Genomic DNA, 22,387 nt, shown 5'->3' with positions numbered 1-22,387 from the left:
TCGTGCAATGTAAAGTATAGGAAGCTGTACTCACCTGTCCCCGCCGCTCGCGATGGTGACCCGCTGTCTTCTCCGGTCCTCCGCTGTCTTCTCCGGTCCTCCGCTGTCTTCCGCAAGGCCTTAATGGGCCTGCGTAGCAACGTCATTACGCCGCTGCGTACGCCATTCCTATTGGATGACGTGCGCAGTAGCGTATTGACGTCGTCATTGGAGAGGGCCGAGAAGACACCGGAAGACCAGCGCTGGACCCGGAGGGCACCCCGGAGCATCGTGGAGGGGTAAGTAATACTTACCGCACCACACAGGGAACATTAAGCTGCTATCCGGCAGCAGCTTAAGCATTTGGCGCTGCCGGATAGCACTTGATTCGATGGCCCCGACATTAAAAAAAGCATCGTATGTCGATTTGATCATATGTCCGGGCCATCGTAGGTCGGGGGGTCACTGTAAATATTAGGGATGCACCGAAAGGGAAATTTTGGCCGAAACCGGAAATGCATCGCCCCACCCCCTTTTTTTAAATATCGTTTTTGTTACATTTTATAACCTTTTTTTGGCATGTGATGTGACCAAAATCAGAAATGTTTGCGTTGAATTTTTTTTGGGCGTTTATACCGTTCACATGGCAGGATCAGAAACAAAATCATTTAATAGTTAGGACAAGTACGCACGTGGTACCAAATATATTATTTTTTTCATATTTTTTGTATGGAAAATGGGAAAAAGGAGAGTGAATTTAAACTTTTATTTAACTTTTTTTTATACACTTTATTAATCCCCTTAGGGGACTTTTAGGAGGAATCATTAGATTCCTCATACAGATCAATGGGGTTCCATAGAACCCCATTGATCTGTGTGCTCTGCAATCATTTGGTTGAGCCTGCTATAGAGATGAGCGAAGTTACAGCAATTCCATTCATCACGAACCTCGCGGCTTGGCGGTTACTGACTTTAGCCTACTGTATATGGACTGTATCCACCTTTTTCAGCCACTTGCAGCACCTGAAAGGTGAACTAATTTATGCAGGCTAAAGTCAGCAACTACCGAGCCATGACAAATTGAATCACTGTAACTTCGCTCATCCCTAGCCTGCTAAGCCAGGCTCAATCAAATGAAGAGCCACGGACCCCAGGGATGCAGAGGTAAGCCCTCCAGCTACCTCCACAGTGGAGCGCCCCCCACCCCCCCCCCCCCCCCGCAATCGCACTGTGGGGGGGGGGGATCCACCCCACTGGACCACCAGGGAGTGTTTAAAGCACCCTTTAGACGCTGCTGCCAGCTTTGACAGCAGCGATCTATAGGGTTAGGTCGTTACTTCAGTAGAGGGAAAGGTGAGAGCTCCTGTTCTAATCACGACTTGTTACTAATATCTTCTGTTCTTAGAGCAGCCTCCTGACTAAAATTGGGATCTCAGTCACCTAAATCCTTGACTGCCATGGCCCAAGGCCACAGTATCATTCACAGTGGCTTTCCCTTTTGATCAGGTCACCAGGTTCTCCAGTGACCCATTGGGAGGTTAGGTAGCCCCCCATGCAGTCAGTTCTGTGGATATAGAAATTACTTTTGGCTGTCTGATCTGTAAGCCTATCATAATTTAGCACACAGTAAGTGTTGCTCTAACAGCAGCCTATATCAAAGTGACAACAGGTGTAAGGTAAAAGCTGCTGGTCCTGTCCAAAAGGACAGCATGCAGCACTTTTTTTTTTCCGTTCAATTGATGGACACCATGCTGAAAACTAGATGGATGGAAGTTATGCATGGAATCCTGATGACTGGCACTATCTAGCCATGTGCTTATTTACACTCAAGTTTTTGTGCTGAAAGATCCACTTTAACAGGTTTTGCTCTTTGTAATATCAACAACAGAGAAAATGTATATGTACACACAAACTGCAATGAAAAAAAATTAAATAAAAAAAAGTTTTTGGTTGCATAAAACCATAAGGCCTCATGAAGATATGTCAATGAAAAAATTATATGGCTGCTGAAATGCAGAGCCAAAACCGTAAAAAGAAAAAACGGAAGAGGTCACTAAACTTGTCCTGCATTTATTTATTTTTTCCTTAAAAAGGGGTTGTGCGCTGCCCTGCAGTTCGGAGCTCTGCTCACAGCGTCCGGAAGTTCATTACTCCCAACGCTGTGTGCCGGCTTCAGTGTTCGCAGTCGCCGGGCGTGACGTCACGCCCAGCCCCTTCGTGACGTCACACCGCCCCCTCTACCAAAGTCTATGGGAAGGGGGCGTGACAGCAGTAGCGCCCCCTTCCCATAGACTTTCGTTGAGGGGGCGGGCAAGACGTCACGAGGGGGCGGGCGAGACACACGAAGGGGCTGGGCGAGATGTCACGCCCGGCGGCTGCGAACACAGAAGCCCGCACACAGCGTTCGGAGTAATGAACTTCCGGACGCTGTGAGCGGAGCTCCGAACTGCAGGGCAGCGCACAACCCCTTTAACCAGAAACACAGTTTAGCAAAAAATAAATAAAAATAATAATAATAATAATAATAATAATCTAAAAATATTAAAAAAAGAAGTCAGAGCAGGAACAGAAGTGAAGTCAGAGTAGGCTAAACCCGAAATGGCCTGACTGGTTTAGCGGCCTAGGTGCTTAGTTATTCTATTCTACATGTTAATGCTGCTATGATCCCTATATTAGTGGTCACATGTTCATGTAAATCTTGCAGAGGCAACCCCAGCTGGCCATATAGGATTATTCAGAGATATATAGGAGATGTAGAAACAGTGACGTGTGCTCACAATCACTCCCTCATACCTTACTAAAACATGAAGATTAAAGGGGTGCTCCATTGGAAAAAAAAAAAATTCTGGTGCCAGAAAGTTAAACAGATTTGTAAGTTACTTCTATTAAAAAATATTAATCCTTCCAGAACTTATCAGCTGCTGTATAATACAGAGGAAGTTCTTTTCTTTTTGAATTTCTTTTCTTTATGACCACAGTGTTCTCTGCTGACACCTCTGTTCATGTCAGGAACTGTCCAGAGCAGGAGAGGTTTGCTATGGAAAATTGTTCCTGTTTTGGAGAGTTCCTGACATGGACAGAGGTGTCAGCAGAGAGCATATCCTGTGAAACACAGCTGTTCAGTGTGAGAAGTGTGCGGGTGTGTCCCTGTTTGAGCTCTCCAGGACTTCCAAGAGAACTACAGAGGCAGGTGCTCTAACTGCTTTTCCCAGGAGGGTGGCAGACTCCTGGGGAGAGCCTCCCCTGCATGGAGCCCCGGAAATCTCGAGCCTCCACTTCCCGTTCTTCCAGGCTGGCGGGGGGTGGAGAGAAAACTGCAACAGCCATTGTTCCGGCCGGAGGAAGAAAATCTGGCAGAGTCTGCAGCAATGCAGGCTCTGCTTCCACGGTGACGGGGGCCAACCAGAGATCTGGAGGAAGCAAGGCGAGGAGGAAAAAAGTGGAGATGTGGGCAGAGAGAGGGCCCAAGGAGTCGAGCGATACATACTGCTCCCGCATGGCCGCACGCTTTGCGGAATATGACCAGTGCGGTAAGGAGCTGAGGATGGCCAGGGAGGATCTACGTGTGGCTCAGAATCTGGTGAGCACGGGGTCCAAAAAGAACAGGCCAGAGCTAAGAAAGAGGATCACAGCGCTGAAAAGCAAGATTGTGAAGCTTGAGGAGAGGAGAGACGAGATCCTGGAGGGAAGCGGTCTTTTCCAGGAAAAGCTGATTAATGAAGACCGGTTTGCCGCCACGAAATCCCCAGGTAAGGTGGAGGTGGATGATGGGGAGAGTAGTGGCGGTGAAGAAAGTGAGGATGGTGGTGATGAGGAAAAGGATGAGAATGTGGAGGAAGACGCTGTGCCTGTGGCTGCTCCCTGTGACACCCAGGCCACCCAGGACAGCTATATTGAACCGGCCCAGGTGGCTCTTCCTTCAAGTGAGAGCGAGGAGGATGATGTGGAGAGTGAGGCTGGGGGATTGCTAAGGGCGATAGTCATGCAGGAGTCCCCAGCCCACCTCCAGCATTTCACCTTTGGTGATGATCTCTGTGATGATGTGGCAGTTAAGAGGAAAAAGCAAAAGACACAAGAATCAGTGAAGTACGTGTTTGTTCCTTTCCAGCAGTCTGGGCCAGCTGCAAAGCTGGTTCAGGCTGCTGGGCCCCCCAGACTGCCAGACTCCGTTTCTGTGGTGGAACGGAGCCAGCATGGGGGGGTACAGCATGGCGTCAGTAAAAGCTGCAGACGCAATAGATGTGAAGCCCACCCATCCTGCCGGTAGGGAGGGGCAGGATGGGCTTATGGTGGGAAGCGCGAGTTATGCCCCTGTGTGCTCGGGGGGCGGTTCCCCGAGTACTGTGGGCATTACCGGCACTGCGGGGCACTCCCCTGTGAGGGGGGGGGAGTGTCCGGGCGCCGGGATTATCCACAGAGCCTGTGAAGTTGGGTGAAGCAGGTGCTGGCGCTGTGGGAGGAGCTGGGGTGCGCCCGGTGGGGCAGCCCCAGAATCAAGATATGATATCAGCCATGAAGGAGAAACCATCGGCGTCGACCCCAGCAGCGGCTAAGCCAGCACAAAGGACTTTACTAAAGCCAGCCATACTACAAGTCCCAGCCAGCCCAGAATTTGTTAGTCAGGACAAGAATGTAGGATGTGATATTGATGGGTGTAGTAGTGTTGTGGGTGAGAGGAGTGTATGTGGGAGTGTCAGTGGATTGAATGTTGATGGGAGTGGTAGTAGTATGGCTGGAAATAAAGAGGTTGAGAGTTGTGGTGTGAATGGTGTTGTAAGTGGTTCTGGCTCTGGGTCTGGTCCGGCTGCCCCCCCGGCAGTGACTGCTCCTAGGAGCTATGCTAATGTCGCTGCCGGGGGTTCAGGGGGGTCCCCGTCTCCGTCCGGCCCTGGGGGCCATTTGCAACAGCGCCTCCTGGAGGCTCTACGCAGGGGTGACAGGTCGATCCAGGTAGAGGGAAGGGGTGAGGTCGACCTGTCTTTCTGGATAGAGAGGCATGGTTTGGGGGCTTTCCGAGAGCGGAATGGGGAGGTGGTCTGGTCCCTCCCGACAACCGGGCAGGACAATAACCGTAGGAATGTGGTCCGTCTGATTTGGAGGGGCGAGGATGCGTGCCCACCTCGCGCTAAAGTGGTTGAGCTCCTCCTTCAGATGGAATTCAGGGCGAGTGACATCTTTGCCCTGATTCACCCCTACGGATCGTCTGAGTTTGACGTCAGTTTCGTTCGGCCAGAGGGTCTCGAACTCTTCTGGTCGAATTACGAAGTGGCAAAAAACGAGCCCGGCTGGCGGGATTTCGCCGTAAAGGCGATTTCCCGTCAGAATGCTGTCAAGAAGGTGACCGTTTTGACCCGTAACGAGTCACTTTCTTGTTATGACATCATGACCTGGCTCGGACGGTATGGGGATGTGACGGACATGCCCAAGAAAAACTTGGATGAGCACGGGATCTGGTCCGGGGCCTGGACGTTTTCTGTCAAACTCAAGCGTTCAGGGAGTACGGTTGCCCACATTCCGTCAGCCGCCTTCCTTGGACGTGATAGGATCCAGGTCTTCTACCAGGGGCAGCCTAAGGTCTGTCACAGGTGTGGCAGCCCCACCCACTTTAGCGCAGCCTGTACTGTACAGGTCTGCGCTTTGTGTGGTGGGGTGGGACATCTGGCCGCATCCTGTAGGCAGATCCGGTGCCACCTGTGTGGTGTCCTTGGGCACCCATTTAGCCGTTGTCCTAGCGCCTTCGCCCGTGCAGCGGCCGCTCCGGCTGAGGAGAGCTGTGAAGTTGCCTCGGCCGGGGAGGGTATGGGCAGGGATGGGGGTGCAACAGGGCTCGTGAGGAGGAAAAAGGGCCCCGCCAAACTAAGGCGGGAGGAAAATCGTAGAAGGAGTAGGGAGCTGGAGAGTGCCCAGGTGACGGGGGTAGCTCCGGCCTCTGCTCCTGAAGCTGGCCCTGTAACCGCTGAAGCCCTGGAGGAGGATGTGCTGGATGGGGAGATCAGGAGGCTTCACAGAGAGGAAGGCAATATGGCCTACCCTTCCGATTCCTCCCACTATGAAAGTGTGGATGAAGAGAGTGGGGAGAGGCCTAAAAAGAAAGACAAGGGCAAAAGGAAAGGGAGAAAGAAGAGGTCAGAGCCCTCTGTTCCTTGTACTACGGGCCAGGTTCAAAACGGAAGCCTGACTGCCCCCCCTCTGGTTGACCTGTCAAACCGGTACCTCGTCCTCGATACCATCTCCTCCCCCTCCTTGGCTGGGGAGGGTGAGGGCGAGGTGCCTAGGGAGAAAGAGCCTCTGGGAGGAACTGGGCCCTGTCCTATTGAGGCACCTTCCTCAGAGGGCAGGGCTAGACCGGGGCCGGACAGAGACGGGGATAATATGGATCTATCTGAATCGAAAAAAAGATCCAAGAGTGGTCCTGCCCTCTCGTCTTCTTCGGGGGATGAGGGGGCAAAAAAGGGAAAACAAAAGTAAAGGGTGTGGCCGTCTAATTTAATCACCCTGTATGGCGGCACTCACCCCATTGACGCTGGCATCTATTAATTGTGCCAGCATAAAGTCGGATACGGCTAGATTCGCAGCCTTTGATTTTCTCGGCCGCGTTGAAGCCGACATTTTCTTTTTACAGGAGACCAGGTTGTCAGATCTAGCCTCTCTGGTAAAAGCCAGAAGAGAGTGGAGGCGCGGTCCCTCCCACTGGTCTCTTGCGGCTGAGCCGTATAGTGGGGTGGCAGTCCTTTTTACCGCTCCTGTTGAATGCCGACGGGTTATTGAATTAGAAATGGGGAGGTGCCTGATCTTAGATGTCTTCATGAAGGGACAAGAGCTCCGGCTCATTAACATCTACGCCCCGCAAAGTAAGCGGGGCCGTAAAGATCTCTTTATGAGGATTAAGCCCTTTCTTTTTACGAGTCGGCAGGTGATCTTTGGAGGGGACTTCAATAATGTCACGAGGTCCCAAGATAGGAGAGGCTCCAATAGTCCGCTGACTTGCGATAGTGTGGCGCTGATTAGCATAGCTAGAGAAGCTCGCCTAGAGGATGCCCACATCCGGAGCCCCTCGGGCCACGCGGGTTTCACCTATCATCAAGGTAGTCGCAGGTCTAGGATAGATAGGTTTTATTTAAAGGAGGAAGCCGTCTCTTCTGCAGTGTCCGTGGTTGAGGTGGAGTTCTCCGATCACTGTATGATTTTGTTTTCCCTGAATGTTTCAGAAACCCCCCGGATGGGAAAAGGTTATTGGAAGCTGAATTCGTCCCTCCTGGAGGAAGCGGAGATAAGACAGTCCTTTGAGGATTTTCTTCAGAGTCAGGTACCTTTACTGGGCCTATGTAGTAGTAAGTCAGAGTGGTGGGAGATATTCAAGAAGCGGGTTGCGGGGTTCTTCCGCCAGCTCTCGAGCCTCAGGTCCCTGAACAGGTATCGCCTGTATCAGGGTCTGAGGAGGAAACTCGAGCTTCTTGTCTCGACTGGAGGTAGCCAAGAGGATATCTCCAGAGTGAAGTCCTTGCTGATGAGGTGTCAGTACGATAGGCACGCATCTTTGGTTTTTGAGAGGGATTTCGGGAAGTACCGCTCGCCCGACCCTTACAGAAACTGTAAGATGTCAGTGAGTAGTAAAGTCATTTCAGGACTGATTGATAGTACAGGATCTCTGAATCGGTCCAGATCAGGGATCTTGGAGATCGTCAGATCCTTCTACTCTCACCTCTTGGGAAGGAAGGATCTGGATCGGGATGTGATGTCGGGTTTCCTGGCTGAAACCATTCCTGAGCCAGGGGTAGACCCCTCTCTTGGCGTTTTGGCAGAAGAGATCAGGGAAGAGGAAGTGAGACTGGCGATCGAGGGGCTTGCCCCCAAGAAGTCGCCAGGTCCGGATGGCTTAACATCTGAGTGGTACAGGACCTTTAAGGAGTCTTTAGCTCCCCTCTTGACTGAGGTATTCAATGAGTGTCTCTTCTCGGGCACTCTGCCAAAGTCAATGAGGAGGTCAGCCCTGATTCTTCTCTCAAAGGGTAAAGATCCCAGCCGTATTGAGAATTGGAGACCCATAGCTCTTCTCAATACGGACAGGAAGCTTCTGGCCAAGATACTGTTTAATCGGCTGGTGAAGTTTGCACCCCGGCTCCTTTCGGAGGCCCAGCACTGCACTGTTCCAGGCCGAAGCACCTTAAGTGCTGTCCTTAGTGTCAGGGAGGCAGTGGAGCGGAGTAGTGCGGGTTTCTGGAAGGGGTACTTGCTGTCCTTGGATCAGGCCAAAGCATTTGATCGGGTGAACCACGAGTACCTCTGGTCCGTCCTCCTGAGATATGGCTTACCGAGTACTTTTGTTAATTGGCTTAAGATCTTGTATGCAGGGGCAGAGAGTTTCCCACTGGTGAACGGGTGGTCTGGCCACTCTTTTGGAGTGGGGTCTGGAGTCCGTCAGGATTGTCCTTTGAGCCCGCTGTTATATGTGTTCGCGATCGATCCCTTCCTTAGGAGGGTGAGTTGCGGACCGTTGGTGGGAGTCGGGATGAGTTTGGCGGAGCCGGGGGCCATCCAGGGGGTAGTGGCGTACGCCGACGATGTCACTATTTTCGTCTCCTCGAGAGAGGGGGTTGATGTGGTGATGTCGGAGGTGGAACGCTACTCGGAGGCATCCGGGTCTAAGATCAACCGGGATAAGTGTGAGAGTCTCTGGCTGGGAGGGGGGGATCCCACGTTTGATCTCCTGGACACCCTTCCAGGGCCCCAAGAATCAGCAAAAGTCTTAGGCATCACATTTGGCCAGGATGATTATCCCACCAAAAACTGGGATGGTAAGCTCCAGGATGCCACTCAGAAGGTGGACCAGTGGATGGGTTGGTCTTTGACCCTCAGGGAAAGGGTACACCTGATCAAATCGTACCTGCTCCCCTTGTTTATCTATCTGGGCAGCGTATGTATCTTGCCAGAGGCTTACTACACTAGGATCTACAGCCTGTTTTTTCAACTGTTATGGGGGAACAGGATGAACCTAGTCAAGAGGGAGGTTACGTACCGCACGAGGAGACTAGGGGGTTTATCTATGGTAAACCCTGTGGTGTTCTTAACAAACACCTTCTTGAAAGCTAACATCTCAAACCTCTGGTCAGAGAGGGCTCCTCCGTGGGTACTCTCCTGCAGGGAATGGTTTCGGCCTTTCTTCCAGGAATGGGAGACAGGAGGGCAAGTGAAGGACCTCCGTATGCCCCATGGATATCTTCCGGCTTACGCTATCCCGACTCTGAAGGCGATACGTCGGTGGGGTCTGGGAGTGTGGGAGATCAGGACCCAGTCAAGGCAGTTCCTTGACAAACGGGTTCTGTTGACCCACTTCCAGAAGCCTCTGGCACTCAGGGACTGCCCAGGTCGGGATCTGAGGGTGGGGTTGTACCTTTTAAACATGAAAAGGATCCCCCAGAAGTTTTGGGACTTGGCCTGGTGCTGCTTTCAGGGGAAGCTATATGTAAGGGACAACCTGAAGTGCAGGAACTCTGATGACCGGGGATGTCCCCGAGAAGAGTGTGGGGACACGCTGGAAAGCATGGACCATTTCCTGCTTCATTGTCCCTTTAATATAGGGGTTTACAACCGGGTGGGCGCTTCCATCGGCTGGAGTCAACTTGCCGGCCTTACCTATCCGGAGTGGGCTTATGGGGCATTCAGGACACTGGGTGGCCGAGACCGGGGCACTTTATTCTTAGTTAGTTTAGTGGTTAGGTACTACACGTGGAATGCACGGTGTTTAGTGTCGACCCAGCAGAAAATCCTCTCCGAGGTGGAGGTCTGTAGGAATATCACCGGTGACCTCGGGAAGATCAGGTCTTTGGAGTATGGCAGTCTTGGTACCAGTAGGGCTTCTCTCCTGTGGAGAGGGTTTTCTTTTGATGTGCCCTAGGTACTAGATCTTTTGGGTAGAGTACCTTTATTTTGGATAGGGGAAGTGTGATAGGGATAGAGATAGGGTGAGAGTAGGGTTAGCTTTAATGGAGGGATAGAATTAGGGAGAATTGTAGGGGGAGTTAGGAAAAGAGTTAAAAATTATTTTGGTGTATCAAGTCTGCCATCCTTCTTTCTGGTGGTGGGCTAATGCATGTGCACGCTAGCTTTTTTGTTTTGTTTTAAGCTGATATGGCATGAAGGGCTTACAGGCGACCAAACTTGGGCCTAAAGTGGGTTGTGGTTCAGTGTCTGTTAGTTAGTATGTATAAGTTTGTGTATAAGTTGGTTGGGTGGAGTGCTAGGTGGGGAGGGTGTATTTGTGGGTGGTGGTGTGTTTTCGTGTTTTTGGGGGACCTGACATGGGTCAGTTAAGGACAGAACTTTGTAAACTGTAGAGGAACGGTATGGACTCTGACCCATGTGCAGGAGGGGTGGTGTGGGTGGGGGCACAGTTCTAGTGTAGGGATTTCCTGTTTTTTTTTTTTTTTTTTATTTATTTTTTTTTTGTAGGTTTCTGTAAATAGGGTGCATATATTTATGTTTATATACTATAATTTATTAATTTCTATTAGTGATTTTGTATCTATTTGGTTTTGTATCTACATCGTTTTATATTGTCTCATATGATAGTTATGGCAGTCGGACCAGTTGTTGTGTTATGTGTTTTTGTTTATTTATTTATATTTTTAATTTTTATATTTTTTATTTATTTATTTTCCCCTTTTGTTTTGTTTCCCGATTATGGATGGTTTTGAGTCACAGCCGGGTAGTGCTAATTTTATGTTTATGTTTAAGCCAAGTTGTGCTGTTTATTTTTATTTATTTATTTCTTTATTTTTATAATTATTATTTATTTATTTATTTTTTATTTTTTACCCCCCCCCCCCCCCCCCCGAGTATGGATGGTTTGAGTTACAGCCAGGTAGTGCTAATTTTATGTTTATGTTTAAGCCAAGTTGTGCTGTTTTTATGTTCATTTTTGGTATGTGTGTCAGTGTGTTTTTGTTTGTTTGTTTTCTTTTTGCTTTGTAAAGCTGGGCTGGCCGGTTAGGCAGGGTTTTGTTTTTGATTTATATTATAGCTGGTTAAGCTTGTTTTTTGTTGTATTGGATAAGTTTTGTATTTTTATAATAAAAAGAGTGTCAGCAGAGAGCACTGTGGTCAGACAGAAAAGAAATTCAAAAAGAAAGCTGATAAGTACTGGAAGGATTTAAAAAAAAGTTTATTTAAAAAATAAAACAAAACAAGTTTTCCACCGGAGTACCTCTTTAACCCCTTAAGGACCAGGCCATTTTACACATTAGGACCAGAGCGTTTTTTGAACATCTGACCACTGTCACTTTAAACATTAATAACTCTGGAATGCTTCTAGTTATCAATCTGATTCCGAGATTGTTTTTTCGTGACATATTCTACTTTAACATAGTGGTAAAATTTTGTGGTAACTTGCATCCTTTTTTGGTGAAAAATCACAAAATTTGATGAAAAATTTGAAAATTTTGCATTTTTCTAACTTTGAAGCTCTCTGCTTGTAAGGAAAATGGATATTCAAAATATTTTTTTATTTTATTCACATTTCCAATATGTCTACTTTATGTTTGCATCATAAAATTGACGTGTTTTTACTTTTGGAAGACACCAGAGGGCTTCAAAGTTCAGCAGCAATTTTCCAATTTTTCACAAAATTTTGAACCTCGCTTTTTTTCAGAGACCAGTTCAGGTTTGAAGTGGATTTGAAGGGTATTCCCATTAGAAATACCCCACAAATGACCCCATTATAATTCACAATCTTTATTTTTTACACTCGCATGTTCTTGTAAACCCAATTTTTGAATTTTTACAAGGAGTAAAAGGAGAAAATGTATACTTATATTTGTAGCCCAATTTCTCTCGAGTAAGGACATACCTCATATGTCTATGTAAAGTGTTCGGCGGGCGCAGTAGAGGGCTCAGAAGCGAAGGAGCGACAAGGGGATTTTGGAGAGTACGTTTTTAAGAAATGGTTTTTGGGGGGCATGTTGCATTTAGCAAGCCCCTATGGTGCCAGAACAGCAAAAATAACCCACATGGCATACCATTTTGGAAACTAGACCCCTTGGGGAACGTAACAAGGAATAAAGTGAGCCTTAATACCCCACAGGTGTTTCACGACTTTTGCATATGTAAAAAAAATATATATTTTTTCCACTAAAATGTGTGTTTCCCCCCAAATTTCACATTTTTGTAAGGGTTAATAGCAGAAAATACCCCCCAAAATTTGTAACTCCATCTCTTCTGAGTATGGAGGTACCCCATAAGTCGGCATGAAGTGCATTACGGGCGAACTACAATGCTCCGAAGAGAATGAGTGATATTTGACTTTTTGAGAGAAAATTTTGCTCGGGGGGGCATGACGCATTTAGGAAGCCCCTATGGTGCCAGAACAGCAAAAAAAAAAAAAAAACACATGGCATACCATTTTGGAAACTAGACCCCTTGAGGAACGTAACAAGGAATAAAGTGAGCCTTAATACCCCACACGGGTTTCACGACTTTTGCATATGTAAAAAAAAATATATATATTTTTTCCACTAAAATGTGTGTTTCCCCCCAAATTTCACATTTTTGCAAGGGTTAATAGCAGAAAATACCCACCAAAATTTGTAACCCCATCTCTTCTGAGTATGGAGGTACCCCATAAGTGGACCTGAAGTGCACTACGTGCGAACTACAATGCTCAGAAGAGGAGGAGCACCATTGAGCTTTTGGAAAGAGAATTCGTTTGGAATGGTAGTCAGGAGCCATGTGCATTTACAAAGCCCCCCGTGGTGCCAGAACAGTGGACCCCCCCACATGTGACCCCATTTTGGAAACTACACCCCTCACAAAATTTAATAAGTGGTGCAGTGAGCATTTACACCCCACTGGCGTTTGACAGATCTTTGGGACAGTGGGCTGTGCAAATGGAAAATTAAATTTTTTATTTTCACGGATCACTGTTCCAAAAATCTGTCAGACACCTGTGGGGCGTAAATGCTCACTGCGCCCCTTATTACATTACATGAGGGGTGTAGTTTCCAAAATGGGGTCACATATGGGGGGGTCCATTGTTCTGGTACCATGGGGGCTTTGTAAACACAAGTGGCCTTCAATTCCGGACAAATTTTCTCTTCAAAATCCCAATGGCGCTCCTTCTCTTCTGAGCATTGTAGTGCACCCATAGAGCACTTTACATCCACATATGGGGTATGCTCTTACTCAGAAGAAATTGGGTTACAAATTTTGGGGGGCTTTTTTTTATTTTCCCTTGTGAAAATGAAAAATTTAGGGTGACACCAGCATTTTAGTGAAATTTTTTTTTTTTTTTCACTTTCCCATCCAACTTTAATGAAAATTTGTCAAACACCTGTGGGGTGTTCAGGCTCACTATACCCCTTGTTACGTTCCGTGAGGGGTGTCGTTTCCACCCCTGTGCAAATCACCAATTTAGGCCTCAAATGTACATGGTGCGCTCTCACTCCTGAGCCTTGTTGTGCGTCCGCAGAGCATTTTACGCCCACATATGGGGAATTTCCGTACTCAGGAGAAATTGCGTTACAAATTTTGGGGGTCTTTTTTTTCCTTTTACCTCCCGTGAAAATAAAAAGTAAAGGACAACACCAGCAGGTTAGTGTAAAAAAAAATTTTTTTTTTACACTAACAGGCTGGTGTAGACCCCAACTTTTCTTTTTCATAAGGGGTAAAAGAAAAAAAAAGCCCCCAAAATTAGTAGCGCAATTTCTCCCGAGTACGGAGATACCCCATATGTGGCACTAAACTGTTTCCTTGAAATACGACAGGGCTCCAAAGTGAGAGAGCGCCATGCGCATTTGAGGACTAAATTAGGGATTGCACAGGGGTGGACATAGGGGTATTCTACGCCAGTGATTCCCAAACAGGGTGCCTCCAGCTGTTGCTAAACTCCCAGCATGCCTGGACAGTAATTGGCTGTCCGGAAATGCTGGGAGTTGTTGTTTTGCAACAGCTGGAGGCTCTGTTTTGGAAACACTGCCGTACAATACGTTTTTTATTTTTTATTAGGGGGACAGTGTAAGGGGGTGTATATGTTGTGTTTTACTCTTTATTATGTGTAAGTGTAGTGTAGTGTTTTTAGGGTACATTCACACTGGCGGGTTTACAGTGAATTTACCGCTAGGAGTTTGCGCTGCGGTGAAAAATTTTCCACAGCCCAAACTTGAAGCAGAAAACTTACCGTAAACCCGCCAGTGTGAATGTACCCTGTACGTTCACATGGGGGGGGGGGGGGCAAACCTCCAGCTGTTTCAAAACTACAACTCCTAGCATGTACTGACAGACCGTGCATGCTGGGAGTTGTACTTTTGCAACAGCTGGAGGCACACTGGTTGGAAAACCTTCAGTTAGGTTCTGTTACCTAACTCAGTATTTTCCAACCAGTGTGCCTCCAGCTGTTGCAAAACTTCAACTCCCAGCATGTACTGATCGCCGAAAGGCATGCTGGGAGATGTAGTTATGCAACAGCTGGAGGGATCGCAACTACAACTCCCAGCATGCAGAGACAGCTGTTTGGTGTTTAGGCTTGCTGGGAGTTGCAGTTTTGCAACATCTGCAGAGCTATAGTTTAGAGACCACTGCATAGTGGTCTCCAAACTGTGGACCTCCAGATGTTGCAAAACTACAACTCCCAGCATGCCCAGACAGCAAACTGCTGTCTGGGCATGCTGGGAGTTGTAGTTTTGCAAGATCTGGAGGTGCACAGTATAGAGATCACTGTGCAGTGGTCTCAAACTGTAGACCTCCAGCTGTTGCAAAACTGCAACTCCCAGCAAGCCTAAACAGCTCTCTGGGCATGCTGGGAGTTGTAGTTTTGCAACATCTGGAGGGTTACAGTTTAGAGACCACTATAGTGGTCTCAGACTGTAGCCCTCCAGATGTTGCTAAGTAACTCACAGCCTTCCGTTGGATCCAGGGAGCTGCGTCGCGGTCCTCTTCTTCTGCCGATCGTCGCCCGCTGCCGCCGCTGATCGTCGCCGCTGCCGTCGCCGATATGCAGGACCCTCCTCTCTGGCTGTACATGTTGTATCCCATTTATTATGTAATAGCCAGACTTGTGTTTAATAACTAATGGATTATTATTAACACAACTGAACCAGAAGTGGGAAATACCTTGTTGTAAAACGTAACCAGTCACTGCCTTTTTTCTCTACCATATACAAGTAGTGTGCCATGGAAAGATTCCTTTTCGCTTTATGCCCTGCATTTCTGTGCTCTCAATTGTACAACTCTGAGTAATACTGAAAAACAGAGGTTAGTTTCATGGCTTAGGCTTTGTTCACACCTACGTCATCAGCAGACTGCAGCACTAAGATTACCAGAACCCTGTAGGACACCTGACCGACCTCCATTGTAAGGTAATGAAACCTGTCATCATAGGTGGAGGAAACACATACCTTCCTCAGGTGTAGATCCGTCACCTGGATTCTTTATCACTGACACGATCACTAGGGTACGCTTACACCTGGCAATATTGGCTGTGGCTAATATGAGTATTCCTTTACTGTAGGTGGCGCCTGGACTTGCCGCTTTAAAGGGGTACTCCAGTATAAACAAAGTATTATTATTTTTTTTTTTCAAATCAACTGGTGTCAGAAACAGGTTTCTAAATTACTTCTATTAAAAAAAAAAATTTTTTTTTTTTTAAAAATCACCTCTTCTGCTCAGACAGAGGTGTCAGCAGAAAGCACTGAGGTCAGACTGAAAAAGAACTAAACTTCCTCTGACGTATACAGCAGCTGAGAAGTACTGTTAAGATTTTTTTTTGTAATAGAAGTAATTTACAAATCTGTAAATTTTTTTGGCACCGGTTGATTTAAATGGGGACTCCGCTGCTCAACGTTTAGAACAAACTGGAGCCAGCAGCTCGTGATGTCATGGTCCCGCCCCCTCATGATGTCACACCCCACCCCCTCAATGCAAGTCTACGGGAGGGGGCATGACAGCCGCCACGCCCCTTCCCATAGACTTTCCTTGAGGGGGTGGGGTGCGACATCATGAGGGGGCGGGGCCATGAAGTCACCGACTCCAGCGGAGTACCCCTTTAAAAAAATAAATTAAAAATGTTTCCCAGCAGTGGTAAGTCCAGGTGCCGGTGAGTTGCAAGCTCTGGTAACCGCGGTAAGTGCTCGCCATTTCCCTGGTGTGATATCATTGTATATTTCAAACCAACAAATCTATCTGGAAACAGAAATTTCATGTTCTCATAACATAGTATTTCTTGGCTTGATTTGGGCTCACCGGGTAGAGAAGACTAGAGACCACCAATGCAGATGACTATCCTTTGCCTGGTGAAAAACCCTTTCAAGAAGCTAGTGGGCTAAGATGGCTAGTCTTCTAAAGGCAACTACTTCTTAGAAAGAAGCCAGCTGATCGCTGCAGGCAAGAGATCAGCTATGATAGGAAGAGTCCCAGCCAGCTATACATTCGCTGTACAATACTTGTGTCTGAGGCAATGTAGCTTATAGATGTCAGCTATTAGAATACATGTTTGACCAGCATTACGGAAGGGGTGGTCATAGTGGGACTGTGCCTTTAAAGAGACCTATCACAAACCCCCTATGATCCTGTAGTGCTAGTCAATAGCATCCATATATTACCATTTATATAGTGTAATGGAGAAAAGGTGTAATGTCCTGGCTGGTATCATGCCTATATACCCCAACCAGGGCAGCCTGCAAACACAGCACATCCTCTGCCCCACTTCATGACTTATAAAAATACAAGGCAACTGAGACCTAACAATGAGAACAGGTACATGCACTGACACTTCTGCAGCAACAATACGAGCCATGGGGAGCCATGTTGCAAAACTACAACTCCCAGCATGCCCGGACAGCCATCAGCTGTTCGGGCATGCTGGGAGTTGTAGTTTTGAAACATCTGGAGGTCCGCAGGTTGAAGACCACTGCCAGGCTTTCGCCATCATCCAGATCCCACTTTAGTTTTCTACTCACCTCCCCTCGGTGGGAAAAAAAGGGTGAGCTGGTCCACGCCATCTATGCTGCAGGGACCATCCGGTGGGGAGGGTTAGTCGTTCGGGGCTGTCCATTTTCACCGGGAGGCCCTCTTCTCCGCTCCGGGCCCGGCCCCGGACTAGTGACATTGCCTTGACGACGACGCGCAGGGACATCCCTGCGCATGAACGAGTGAGATGATGACGAGTGAGATGATGACGAGGGTGATGATGATGTTAATGACTGGGGGATGGGGGCTGGTGATAATGACGAGGGTGATGATGATGTTAATGATGGGGGGTGCGGGCTGGTGATAATGACGAGGGTAATGATGATGTTAATGATGGGGGGGGTGATAATGACGGGGGGGGGGGGGATATATTTCCCACCCTAGGCTTATAGTCGAGTCAATAACTTTTCCTGGGTTTTTGGGGTGAAATTAGGGGCCTCGGCTTATATTTGGGTAGGCTTATACTAAAGTATATACGGTATATCATTTATTTTATTATTTTTATATCTTTTTCACATCTTTTCTTTTTCACATTTTTTTATTTTCTTTTTTTTTTTCATTTTTTCCCCCCACTTTTTTCACACTTCTGTTTTTATTTTATTTTATTTTTTTATATATTATACACAGAATTCAATGGAGTACACATTTGTACTCCATTGAATTATGCCTGTCTGTCAGTACTGACAGACATAGGATAGATCAGTCCCTACTAGAGATGAGCGAACTTACAGTAAATTCCCGTCACGTCACGAACTTCTCGGCTCGGCAGTTGATGACTTATCCTGCATAAATGAGTTAAGCTTTCAGGTGCTCCCGTGGGCTGGAAAAGGTGGATACAGTCCTAGGAGACTCTTTCCTAGGAATGTATCCACCTTTTCCAGCCCACGGGAGCACCTGAAAGCTGAACTCATTTACGCAAGATAAGTCATCAACTGCCGAGCCGAGAAGTTCGTGACAAATCAAATTTACTGTAAGTTCACTCATCTCTAGTCCCTACCTTAGGTAGGGAATGATCGCTCATGTTGCCATGACAACGGAGGCCAGTGTGAGGGTACGTTCACACGCTATTTGCTTTTGCAGGTTTTCTGCTGCATATTTGAAAGGGGGCGGGCTCTTCTCGTCTGTCCACCGCAAGCCCCATTGAAGTCAGTAGGGAATGCAGCGGATTTTCTGCAGCGTAAATTGCACAGCGGGAAGTCTACTACGGACAGCCGAGAAGAGCCTGCCCACTTTCAAATACGCAGCGGAAACCCCGCAAGAACAAATAGCATGTGAACGCACCCTAAGGCCTCCGGTTGCCATGGCAACCATCTGCGCTCTGCTTTCCCTTTGCAGAGTGCCGATCAGTGACAGAGGGAACTGTTAGGGTGCATGCAGACACCACGTTTTTGCTATACAGTTCCCGTACACGGTTTCAAGTTAAAAACCGTGCGGAACCGTATAGAAAACCGTATGCATTGACTTAAAATTGTTAACTGTATGTCAAACTTATCATCCGGTTTTGTCCAGTTTATTACCCGTACCCAAAACCATAGTCTACCACGTTTTTTGGTCTGGGTGAAAAACCTTATTAAACCGCATACTTTTTTTTTTTTTTACATGGGAGTCAATGGGAACCGTACAGAACCGTATGTGCGTAGTACGGTTCCATCCGTTTTCACCAGTTTATACTTTGCACAGTTTTTCTTCTTGGGATTTCAATCAAACAAGTGAAATTTTAAAATGGAGTGAAAAGTTAAAAACGTGCACATTTTTTTCTTAAAAAACGGATGCAACCGGACATCATTTTTCAAACCTTACACGGTTTTTAACTGTATACGGGTTGAAATTTGTACACACGTTTTGATACAGTTTAGTCCGGTTTTGAGGAATCAGTTTTTTCATCAAAAACCTGATACGGGAACTGTATTGCAAAAACGTGGTGTGAATGCAGCCTTACACTAATAGACACTGTGGTCTCAGTGACCGCAGCATCTACAGGGTTAACCCAGGATCGGGACATCGCAGCGAGTCTGCTCGTAACGGCGGATTGTCGCTATGAGCAGGCACAGTTAGAGGAACAATGTAGGGGTCCATCGGCGGCGGATCTGCAGCGTAAAATATGCTGCGGATCCCTCCGTGTGAAGGTGGCCTAAAAGTTGAGGCCACAAACTTTGGTTTCAGACCAGAGAATCTTTTTCTCACAGTCTGACAGATCCCTGAGTGTTTCTCAAGCGCGGTCCTCAAGACCCCCCAACAGGTGATGTTTTCAGGATTTCCTTAGTCTTTCACAGATGATATAATGGTCAGTGAATCAGGTATCACCACAGTTATATCCCCTGTGAAAGACTAAGGAAATCCTGAAAACATGTTGGTGGGGGGGGGGGGGGGGTCTTGGGAAACACTGCTCTACATGCTTCTTTTGTAAACTGCTTTAATGTGTCTCTTAGGGTGCATTCACACCATGTTTTTGCAATACAGTTCCCGTATCAGGTTTTTGATTACAAACGGATACCTTGAAACTGGACTAAACTGTATTAAAACTTAAGTACAAATTTTAACCCGTATACGGTTTGAAAAATTATGTCCGGTTGCATCTGTTTTTTAAGAAAAAAATGTATATGTTTTTAAATTGTCACTCCATTATGAATAAAGTTTCACTTTTTTTGATTGAGATTCAAAAAAAAGAAAAAAAACTGTGCAAAGTAAAAAACTGTATGGCGCAAACTGGATTGAACCATCTGCACATACGGTTTTGAACGGTTCCCACTGACTCCCATGTTAAAAAAAAAAAAATGTACACGGTTTAATATGGTTTTTCTCCCGGACCAAAAACCGTGGTAGGCTACAGTCTTGGGCACAGGAAAAAACAGACAAAACCGTACAAGACGCAAAACGGATGCATCTGGATGCATCTTTGGTTTGCATACGGTTTTCAATACGGTTCCGTACGGTTTTCACATAGAAAATGTATACGGGAACTGTACTGTAAAAACGTGGTGTGAATGCAGCCTTGCTGAGGAAAGGCTTCTTCCTGGCCACTCTGCCATAAAGCCCAGAATGGACATGATTTGGAAAGACACCAACCAAGGTGAAGAAACATCTCAGAGACCACCAACAGAAATGGGAGACCCCAGAGCTACATTTCAAGTGTCATAGCAAAGGGTCCGAATACTTATGTCCATGAGAAATGTTAGGTTTTCTTTTGTCCACTCATTATGGAATATTGAACACAGAATATCTGGTGATGTATAGTGTATATAGTGGTGTAAACTACTATATATACTGCGTGTATGTATATATAGTAGTTTGAAGTAGCGGTATTAGTCCAGTGATGCGGATGCTAAATTATTGGCTGTTGGATCCTATGATTTTGCATATATATATATATATATATATATACACACACACATACATACATATACACACACACCACCAGATATAGTACAGTATATATATATTATACACCACCATACATCACAAGATATAGTACATTATATACAACCATACATCACAAGATATAGTACATTATATACAACCATACATCACAAGATATAGTATACACCACACACACACACTATTCATCACAAGATAATGTATATATTATACCCCACCATACATCACAAGATATATTATACCCCACCATACATCACAAGATATAGTATACACCATACACACACTATACATCACAAAATACTGTATATTATACACCATACATCACAATATATTATACCCCACCATACACACACTATTCATCACAAGATAATGTATATATTATACCCCACCATACATCACAATATATATTATACCCCACCATACATCACAATATAATACACTCCCTGTTTCAGCCCATAGATAAAGCGCAGGACGATGATGCCCGGCTGCATGTGCCGCCCCGTCCAGGGCTCTGTTACCCCGGATGTTGTGCCCCTTACCTGTGAAGCTGCCCCCTCAGGTGAGGTTCGTGGAGCCGCAATGTCTGGCCGTCCAGTCTGACCACAGGCACAACTACTCCCGGGGCGAGCGGCTCTCCTCATCACTCTGTGCCCCTCCCACCGTCACTCTCAGCTGACACTTCCCCTGCAGCTTCACCTTCTGGCAGTGCCTCACCTTGTATCCCGCCCAGGACATAAACCTCAGGGGTGATGCTGTTATGGCGCCAGAGTGGGATTACAGCGGCGTCACCCCAGGAGTTTGTGTCCGGAAAAGAGCGCACTGTATTACAATGCCTTATTCTACTGCATGTGGTGTTATAAAGATGGCGGAGGATCAGCGCCACCCCCTGGACATCACTGGTAGCGCACGACCGATCACTATCCGTTAAAGACAGTATCGGAGCTGCTTCCTTTATGAGTGGCATGAATGAGAGAAAATGTCCCATCCTTCACCTACACACAACTAGTATATGTTCTATGATATTATATAGATGGGTGATGTGAGATAAACCACTATAGTAGGTGATCTGCTAATGATGAACTTTAAAGGGGTTCTCCGGTGCTTACACATCTTTTCCCTATCCAAAGGATAGGGGATAAGATGCCTGATCGCGGTCACGCCCCCTCCCATAGGCTTGCATTGAGGGGTGGAGTGTGACGTCACACGGGGGCGGAGGCATGACGTCACACGCCGCCCGCCATATAGTCGCCGGTAATCAGTCCCGGAGCGAACACGCTCTGGGGGCTGATTACAAACGGGGTGCCACGTGAATGATCCCGGGGGTCCCCAGCGGCGGGATTCTCGCGATCAGGCATCTTATCCCCCTATCCTTTGGATAGGGGAAAAGATGTGTAAGCACCGGAGAACCCCTTTAAAGGAAAGCTGTCAACAGTTTCACCTGCACTAACCTGATGGTAGAGACAGGAAGTGCAGGTGACACTAATGACAACCAGACTTACCTGACCCCGTTCCATGTTCCGGTTCTCTTTATTCTTCAATATCTTCTGTTCCAGGGCCAACTTGGAGCATGGGTGGAGCTTTGTGACATCACCGCTGCTGTATGCTAGCAGCGGGACCCAGCAGAGAAGCAGGAGCAGTGACGTCACTAAGCTCAACCTGTGCCCCGAAACGGAAGATACCGAAGAATATAGAAGAGAACCAGAGCACGGAACGGGATCCGGTAAGGCCCCTTTCACACTGTCGTTGGTGACCGGCAGTGTGACGGCCGATAGAAGATAGAGGGAGAAAAATTTGTGCTTGAGACTGGAGATGAGCAAACTTTTAAAAAATTCGGTTTGGCTGATTCCCCGAATTTTTCCAAAAAGTTTGTTTTGGGTCGAATAAATTTGTGGCGAAACTGTATTAAAAACGGCATAGAGCCCCAATAGGGGGTGTATAACACTTTGCCATGCTGTAAGGCTGGGTTCACACTACGATTTGAACTACGGCTCCCGTATACGGCTGTGAGGAGGGGTGGGCGGGACTTAATAGCGGCGACCGCACTCAGCCGTATTTGGGAACCGTAGTTAATGTATGT

General features: G+C 47.0%; 1 protein-coding gene across 6 annotated transcripts in view; it reads right to left on the bottom strand.

Moving 5' to 3' along the window:
• GCNT1 (glucosaminyl (N-acetyl) transferase 1) overlaps positions 1 to 21,365 on the bottom strand; it is a 98,882-nt gene extending 77,517 nt beyond the window's left edge. For 2 of the 6 annotated variants that reach the window (XR_008844779.1, XR_008844780.1), the window contains exon 1: positions 20,850 to 21,365. The gene's annotated coding sequence lies outside the window, so the exon portion shown is untranslated. Of the gene's footprint in view, positions 1 to 16,925; positions 17,104 to 20,849 lie in introns of all 6 variants that reach the window. The other 4 variants (XM_056523404.1, XM_056523384.1, XM_056523394.1 and 1 more) reach the window with 3 other exon arrangements.
• Positions 21,366 to 22,387: the final 1,022 nt, after the last annotated feature.

The sequence above is a fragment of the Hyla sarda genome, chromosome 1, assembly GCF_029499605.1.
Source record: "Hyla sarda isolate aHylSar1 chromosome 1, aHylSar1.hap1, whole genome shotgun sequence".
NCBI classification, from domain to species: Eukaryota; Metazoa; Chordata; class Amphibia; order Anura; family Hylidae; genus Hyla; species Hyla sarda.
Note: the sequence above shows the minus strand (reverse complement) of the source record. Positions and strands in the feature narration are given on the sequence as shown.